The sequence below is a fragment of the Rhineura floridana genome, chromosome 6, assembly GCF_030035675.1.
Source record: "Rhineura floridana isolate rRhiFlo1 chromosome 6, rRhiFlo1.hap2, whole genome shotgun sequence".
NCBI classification, from domain to species: Eukaryota; Metazoa; Chordata; class Lepidosauria; order Squamata; family Rhineuridae; genus Rhineura; species Rhineura floridana.
Genome location: NC_084485.1, coordinates 64,511,067 through 64,520,600, shown reverse-complemented (window position 1 = coordinate 64,520,600; position 9,534 = coordinate 64,511,067).

Genomic DNA, 9,534 nt, shown 5'->3' with positions numbered 1-9,534 from the left:
ACTTAGTTGGATACAACCCATAATGTTGTGGATTGTTAAAGGTCATAGTTTAGTGGTAGAACACATGTTTTGCATGCAAAGGACCCCAGGTTTAATCCCTAACACCTCCAGGTAGGGCTGGGCAAGACCCCTGTCTGAAAGTCTTGAGAGCTTCCAGCCAGTGTTGACAGTGCTGAGCTAGATGGACCAGTAGTCTTACTCAGTATAAGGCAGTTTCCTATTTCCACACTTGTTTGCAGTAGACTTCTACAATTGAGGATACGTCAATCCAGGGCAGGGTGAATATGGTTATAATGGGGGACGTGTATGTGTGTGTTCCATAATCACAGTGCAAGAGCAGCAGTTGGGGTGAGTTCAGATGTCAGATAAAAGCCAAGAAAATGGTGATGGGAAGAAACTAGTAGAGCACCAAGAGTTGTGAATGGAGCCTTGGTCTTTTTTTCTTTTTGTCCCTAACCATGATTAGTAAAATCAGGCTAAAGGATAAACAAATGTATATGTACTATTTTATTTTGAGTGATTTACACAGGTGCAGGGTCCAGCATTTCCTGCTGCCAAAGTTAGATTATCTTTGCATAGAAGTTTTACTTTGAGCTTACAACCACGAGCCTACATCTAAAGGGTTGTGTGAAGAGAGTTCTGTACATGCAGTTGGGCTTTTGAGCCCATTCTGATTGTAGCTCCACCATATTTGCCAACAAGTGGTTCCTGGAACTTGGGTGACCATGAAGAATTTCTAGTGTGGTGCAAAAGGAGCTGCAATTAGGGGAGTGAGACAACTGGGGAAGCCTTAGTGCATGTGCATCTTACATATCTGGGTCAGGAGGGCTCTCAGCCATCATTTTGTAGCTACAGGTATTCCTTGTTGCAAGTGACTATTACTTGTAAATCCCATTGAAAATAATAGATGTAAGCACTGCCAATATATAGCATACTATAATTTTGTGTGGGTGTAGATATAGCTATAAACATTCACAGAAGGTAATTGGGTTAATATATTATTTATTATTATTTATTAAATTTATATCCTGCCCTTCCTCTCAGTAGGAGCCCATATATCTTACTTGAATTTTGATTTCAGATCTTCACATCACAGTGAAGTCACTGGTAATAGCTTCCTTTTCCTCCTCCCAACATCTTACTTCCATCTCCATCTTCAGTGGCCCTTTGTGTGTTTCTGTGTGTATCCTGTCCTCCTAGACACATTTAAAAAACTGTCCTATACATTAAAGAAAATGTGCTATGATTTCAGCCTGCAGTTGCTGAATGTGAGCTGTGGTCATTTGTGCTATGGAACTAGACATCCTAGAATCTTGCCATAGCATTCTTCTGCTGTCACTCTGCAAATTTAACTCACAGAAACTGGAGTGCTTTATCTCTGCACTGGAAAGGAAAATCTAGCACTAGTCACTTAACACTGGCTTTTTTTGAATCCAAGCCTGTGCTTCTGTACAGTAGGTTACCCAATTAAATAGTTGCATAGTTTGGAACTGAAGTTACAGGCTGTAAAAAGGCATTCTTCAGAGCTGTGAAATACAAGATGACATTCTCAATGTGTTTTTATGGAGAAGCAATTAACCTTCATGAAGACAGTCACTGTCAATAAGTAGCCAATGCAAATTATCTGGAGTAAGTGCATCCATTTTGGGATTGCTTTAACGCTTAAATGCATTCCTCTGTAAAAATGGAAAGTACAGAGTCTGTATTTGGCAATAGATACAGAAAGCCCCCACCCACAAATGGGTGATAGAGTCCCCTTAGTTGCATTGTAGTTCTTTACTTCATCTCAGGGTGATAAGGCTCTCCATCCTTTATTTTATTTATTAAATATATATTCTGCCCTTTCTCCCAAAAAGAGCCCAGGCCAACAAAAAAATCTTAAAAACAATTCCAATACAGATGCAGGGTGGGATAAATGTCTACCTAAAAGGCCTGTTGAAACAGGAAGGTCTTCAGTGGGCACCAAAACAACAGAGACTATATCTGTCTAATTTGGGGGGAGTGGATTCATACCAAAGGATAGATGCCACAACACTAAAGACCTGCTTCCTATGTTGTATGGAATGGATGAGATGATATCTGCAGGAGGCCCTCACTTGCAGAGCACAGTTACTGACTGGGTATATAAGTGGTGAGACTATCAGGTATCCTGGTCTCAAGCTGTATAGGGCTTTATACCCCCAAACCAGTACTTTGAACTTAGCCTGGTAGCTACTCGGCAGCCAGTGCAATTCTTTCAATAGTAGGGTATCATGTTGGTGATATCCTGGTCCCATGAACAGTCAAACCAGCACATTCTGCACCAGCTGAGCTTCTGAACCAACCTACAGAGGAGCCCCAGACAGAGCACTAGAGGTTACTAGTGCATGGACAACAGTGGTCAGGCTATCCTGGTCTGGGAATGGCTGCAGCTGTCTTACCAGTTTAAGATGGATTCAGATGGATTCAGGAGTACTCCTGTTGGGTCCAAAGCTCCCCCTCCTTCCTAGAAGGGCAGGCTAACGCACCCCTCAGCCCTGAATAGGGGTGCAAGCCTTAGCAAGTTAATTTACCTGTCAGTGGTCCAGCCAGATACCAAACATAAAGCAGACACACACACAATTACTGCTTGATCAAGAGGGATCTCTAAACCGTGCAGACAGCAGTCTGACAGGGCAGAGAGAGCATCGTTTATTAATTGAAGCCTGATTTATATAGATTTCATAAGCAAAACAAGGTATAATATAACAAAGGAATACAGTATTACAGAGATAAAGCAAGCGCAGTTTCTTGTTACATTTCTTATAATTCTGAAGAAGCGAGGAAGTGATAAAGAACTTATACACCTGTCAATCTCAGAAAGCTTAATTTGAGATAAGAACTGCTAAAGGCAAGGAAGAGTCCTAGATTGACAGTATTAAAAGATAAAGATATGACTAAGAAGCCTATTGAAAGTTACCCACTCAGCAGTATGACGTAAAACTATGGGTACATTCACGCAAAGTGTTTTGAGAATACTTCTCTCTTTTGTGCTGAGTTGCAACAATGCACAGGATGGGTAAAGTGAGGCAAGATAAGGGAAATATCAACAATCCAGAATGGGATACATTTTATCTCTTTTCCAGGAGATTACAGTCAGTAAGGCGCCTCTGGGCGTTCTTTCTCACAAGAGAAGAAACGAAACTTAGAGCCTTCTGTTCCCCACCCACTCTAAGTTCCATGATTCATTGCGGCACTAGCTTTTGGCAATAATGTAGCATTTCTTGACAACTCTTGGGGCCTAGGAAATAAAATATTCCTAACACTCCCAGATTATGAAACTGCTCTTTCAGGGAGCATACAACCCCATCCAAAGCAAGTAACTGACCAGTTATCAGGAACCACCTACCCATAGTGCTTCTGTCTTGCTAAGTTTCTGAGTAGGGGTGTTGTTGCCCAGGGTACTCAGGGGGTCTTAGACAGAGTAGGGTCCCTATGTTGCCAGCATCCTATAAGCCAATCAGCATGAAAGGCCAGTGTATTAGTAACTGAGAAGAGTCTTCTAACATACTCCCTTGTCTTTTCCTGTTGATTGGAGCCAAACAGAGTGAAAGGATGCGAGTCAACCACTGAGAAGACTCTTCAGTAGCTAACATACTTTGTTTTCATGCTTATTGGCTCCTAGGGACATATACTGTTGTGGACGAAGGCATTAACAAGGATTTCATTCTCATCCTAGCAGCAAAAAAGGGGGGGGAAGTGGCTGTAACTATCATGAAGAAACCCTGCAATTCTCAGTTTACCACAACACTACAGATTCTGAGTAAGTTTGTTGGGCCTCATTTAACCCACCACCAAGTCTAGGCATCAGTCCAGGGCTTGCACAGTCTCTCCCAATTCAAAGGAAGGCAATGGTAAACCACCTCTGTATACTTCTTACCATTAAAACCCTATGAACAGAGTAAACCAAGAGTAGGGATGTTGAATAATTATCAACAGGGGAACACACTGACTGTCTGAGATAAAATAAAAGGAAAATGGAAGCAATACACTGAAGAACTATGTAAAAGAGATGCAAGAATGACAGATTCATTCACGGAAGAACCGTATGATGAACCAGAAATTTTAGAATGTGAGGTGAAAGCTGCTCTTAAAGTACTTGGAAGAAACAAATCACCAGGAATCGATGGCATACCAATAGAGTTGCTACAAGTTACTGAGACAGAATCTGTCCAAATTTTGACAAAAATCTCAACAAGTATGGAAAATAAAACATTGGCCCACAGACTGGAAGCGTTCAATATACATCCAATTCCAAAGAAAGGCGATCCCAAGGAATGCAGTATCGAACTATTGCCTTAATATCCCATGCAAGTAAAATAATTCTCAAGATTCTACAACAAAGGCTCTTACCATATATGGAGTGAGAAATGCCAGATGTCCAAGCCGGATTTAGAAAGGGAAGAGGCACCAGAAATAATATCGCAAACATATGTTGGTTGGACCAAGGTATTTCAGAAGAAAATATCCCTGTACTTTATAGATTACAGCAAAGCCTTTGACTGTGTAGATCATGAAAAACTATGGAATGCTTTAAAAGAAATGGGGATGCCACAGCATTTGACTGTCCTGATGCGCAACCTATACAGTGTAAGGACAGAATATGGAGAAACCGATTCATTCCCAGTCGGAAAAGATGTGAGACAGGGGTGTATTTTATAACTCTATTTGTTTAATCTGTATGCAGAACATATCATACGAAAAGCAGGATTGGACCAAGATGAAGGAGGTGTGAAAATTGGAGGGAGAAATATCAATAATTTAAGATATGCAGACGATACCATACTACTAGCAGAAACTAGTAATGACTTGAAACAAATGCTGATGAAAGTTAAAAAGGAAAACACAAAAGGACTACAGGTGAATGGCAAGAAGACTAAAGTAATGACAACAGAAGATTTATGTAACTTTAAAGTTGACAATGAGGACATTGAACTTGTCAAGGATTATCAATAGCACAGTCATTAACCAAAATGGAGACCATAGTCAAGAAATCAGAAGAAGGCTAGAACTGGGAAGGGCAGCTATGAGAGAACTGGAAAAGGTCCTCATATGCAAAGAACACTAAAGTCAGGATCATTCAGACCATGGTATTCCTGATCTCTATGTATGGATGTGAAAGCCGGACAGTGAAAAAAGTGGATAAGAGAAAAATCAACTCATCTCAAATGTGGTGTTGAAGGAGAGCTTTGCAGATACCATGGACCATGAAAAAGACAAATAATTGGGTGTTAGAACAAATTAAACTAGAACTATCACTAGAAACTAAAATGATGAAACTGAGGTTATACTTTGGACACATAATGAGGAGACATGATTCTCTAGAAAAGACAATAATGCTGGGGGGAAACAGAAGGGAGTAGAAAAAGAGGAAGGGCAAACAAGAGATGGATTGATTCCATATAGGCATCCACAGATCTGAACTTACAAGATCTGAACAGGGTGGTTTATAACAGATGCTCTTGGAGGTCACTGATTCGTAGGGATGCCATAAGTCGAAATCAACTTGAAGACACATAACAAATTATCAGCTTACTGCTGTTATCTCACTGCAAATCTCCTCTAGACCACTCCCAGTAGCTTCATACAGATATTAAACAGCATTGGGGACAAGATGGTACCCTGTGACACCCCACAACTGCCAGGGGGCTGAAATGCTATTCTTTGGAACCAACCCTGGAGATAGGATCAGAACCACTGTAAAACAGTACCTCCAATACTCATCTCACTAAGTTAGCTCAGAAGGATACCATAGTCAACAGTATCAAAAGCCACTGAGAGATCAAATAAGAATATCAGGGTTGCACTCCCCTTGTTCTTCTCTCAATAAAGTTCATTCATCAGGGCAACCAAGGCTGATTCAGTTCCATAACCAGGCCTGAACCCAGATTGAAATTGGTCAGGATAACCAGTTTCATCCAAGAGTACTTGCAACTGTGCCACAACCCTCTGGATCACCTTCCCCAAAAAGGGATATTTGCAACCGGGCAACTTTTCAGAGTCTTCAGAATGTGGCTAACCTGGAAGAAGCAGGGAAGCTTCATTCTACACAGCTTTGATCTTTCCTTCTGAGTTGTTTGGTACAGAAAGTAAGACATACCTTTTTTGCACTGGAGGGAGCCACAGACTCCTTGCTCCCGTTCATGGCAGTGAATAGAAACGGTAATGCCTGCCCACCTACATGGAACATCTCCTAAGTGCACTCAGTGAAGGGCTTGTCCTCTTGAGCAAGAAAGAGGCTCCTATTGCAATGCTAGAAGAAATGTAATTTATATTGTGCCACCCATGTATATGGTGCTCTTCAAATTATGAGAGGACATCTCTGGCCACAGGGGGTTTAACAGAGAATGGAGGAAGGGAAGGGAAGGGGGAAGGGGGAAATGAGAAAAATACATGATTATTTCAGTTGCACATTTCAGGTTTCAGGTCAAACTACAAATAATGCTAAATTCATATCTTGAGAGCACATCGGGTGTCTTTTTTTAAAATAGAATTTGGGTTAAACTTTTCCTCGTGTGCAGTGGTCCTGATGAAAATTGGGAGGAGGTTTGCACCTTTTTAAAAAGAGGTGTTTCCAAGTGCATTTAGCATGTAGTTTGGTCTTTAGTTCAGTAGGATATGGGAACTAGAACCGTTGTGCCAAAGGCTTCATGAAAGGTGGTTTTGGGGACTTGAAGGAACTAAGAGGTAGCAACTCTGAAGTCATTCCAGGCATAGGAGGCAGGAAGGGAGAAGGAGCAGAATTATCTAAAGGAATGGGATATCTTCAGATAACTAAGGACGGTGGAGTTGGACTAGTGAAGGTCACAGGGACATACTGGAATATAGAAGTGGAGAAATACGAAAAGGTAAGGACAGAAAGCTTGTGCAGGATCCAGGTGTGGGCACGGTTGAAAGAGGGGTTTCACATGGTCAGAGAGAGAGGTGAATGCTTTTGTCCACAGCTCTGCTGCCAGATGATAGAAAACTAGGAAGAAGATTGCATAGATGACCAAAGCATAAACCAGAGCTTTTGCCGAGAAAAAAGGCCACGTTTTTGTGATGTTGTAAAGGGAGAAATGCATCAAAGAAATCACCAAGACTTAATGCATGGTCAACAGAAAAAATACTTCACAAGTTTGCCCTTCCACAGCTTTGTGCATACAATGTCATGTAACTGGCACAAATTTAAGCACCTAGTGTGGGAAGATTCTACATTGAGCTGCCTGTGATTGCATGTCTCTGATAAAATAAGATCCCCTCATCAGAGTTGGCTGGGGAAAAGGCTACATGTTGCATGCATTTTAAATATCTTAGCAAGAATTATGCTATGTTCATTACTTCCAGTTGAAGTAGAATTGGTATGAATATCCATTTTTATAGGATATGCTCTTATACCTCTTATATGGCCATTATCATTAAGTAACTATATTAATCTTGAGCCATTATTGCTTACTAAAATTCCACAATCTGTTGATGACCCAAGGATTATTTTTATTTTTAATACTGTACAGTGATGGGATTTAAGATTGTGCATTTGTGATCCTAAATGGGTTTACTCAGTTCAGTGAGATTTACTCCTTCAGAGGTATCCTTAAGATTAGTTTTGTGGCTACTGCCCTATGCACACTTACCTGAAGTAAGCCTTAGTTTGCACTTAATGCTAAACCATGGTTTAGTTTTATGTGTTAACCCTGGCATGTGGCTGAACTATATCTTGTTTAATGCCAACAAACCAGGATCTGAAGCCATGGTTTGCTTTTGGCTTATGAACCATGGTTTGTTTTAATTATGGCTTGGCATTACATGTGAGCCTAGCACCATTCCTTAGTACTGGTTTGTTTGGCCATCCCACCCGACCTCACCAAACTACAAGAGCAACTGGATAACAAGCCAGGCTTAGGAGAAACAAGCAATGGTTGGTTTGGTCATCTGTGGTTAACTCATGGTTGACGTTATGTGTGAACCAGGCTATTGAACGGAATGGAACTGACTTCTAGGAAGAAATACCAATGCACTGTTAATGCCACATTAACAACTACAGTGAGTGCTTAATTTACACAATGTTTGCATATTGCAGAATTGCACTTCTGGCTTGCAACTTGCTTTTACTTGATGCAGAAATCTCTCACTCTCTTTTTCTCTTTCTCTCTCTTAAAGCAGAGTACACATCTTCAGTAAGAATTGCTTCACAGTGCTTGCAATGGTTCAAAAAGTGCTGTGTGCTGCTAAAAGTACTGTATGTGGTGAACATTGATTGAGAAGGGGCTAGCTGAACTTTACTTCCAGGCCTATCCCACTCGCATCTTACATGGTGATTTCAGCAGCACCATTCATCTGTAATTAAAATAACTGAGGTTATTACTTGTATCCTCTTATAGCAGCAGACCTATCCCAAAAAGGGATATTTGCAACCGGGCAACTTTTCAGAGTCTTCAGAATGTGGCTAACCTGGAAGAAGCAGGGAAGCTTCATTCTACACAGCTTTGATCTTTCCTTCTGAGTTGTTTGGTACAGAAAGTAAGACATACCTTTTTTGCACTGGAGGGAGCCACAGACTCCTTGCTCCCGTTCATGGCAGTGAATAGAAACGGTAATGCCTGCCCACCTACATGGAACATCTCCTAAGTGCACTCAGTGAAGGGCTTGTCCTCTTGAGCAAGAAAGAGGCTCCTATTGCAATGCTAGAAGAAATGTAATTTATATTGTGCCACCCATGTATATGGTGCTCTTCAAATTATGAGAGGACATCTCTGGCCACAGGGGGTTTAACAGAGAATGGAGGAAGGGAAGGGAAGGGGGAAGGGGGAAATGAGAAAAATACATGATTATTTCAGTTGCACATTTCAGGTTTCAGGTCAAACTACAAATAATGCTAAATTCATATCTTGAGAGCACATCGGGTGTCTTTTTTTAAAATAGAATTTGGGTTAAACTTTTCCTCGTGTGCAGTGGTCCCGATGAAAATTGGGAGGAGGTTTGCACCTTTTTAAAAAGAGGTGTTTCCAAGTGCATTTAGCATGTAGTTTGGTCTTTAGTTCAGTAGGATATGGGAACTAGAACCGTTGTGCCAAAGGCTTCATGAAAGGTGGTTTTGGGGACTTGAAGGAACTAAGAGGTAGCAACTCTGAAGTCATTCCAGGCATAGGAGGCAGGAAGGGAGAAGGAGCAGAATTATCTAAAGGAATGGGATATCTTCAGATAACTAAGGACGGTGGAGTTGGACTAGTGAAGGTCACAGGGACATACTGGAATATAGAAGTGGAGAAATACGAAAAGGTAAGGACAGAAAGCTTGTGCAGGATCCAGGTGTGGGCACGGTTGAAAGAGGGGTTTCACATGGTCAGAGAGAGAGGTGAATGCTTTTGTCCACAGCTCTGCTGCCAGATGATAGAAAACTAGGAAGAAGATTGCATAGATGACCAAAGCATAAACCAGAGCTTTTGCCGAGAAAAAAGGCCACGTTTTTGTGATGTTGTAAAGGGAGAAATGCATCAAAGAAATCACCAAGACTTAATGCATGGTCAACAGAAAAAA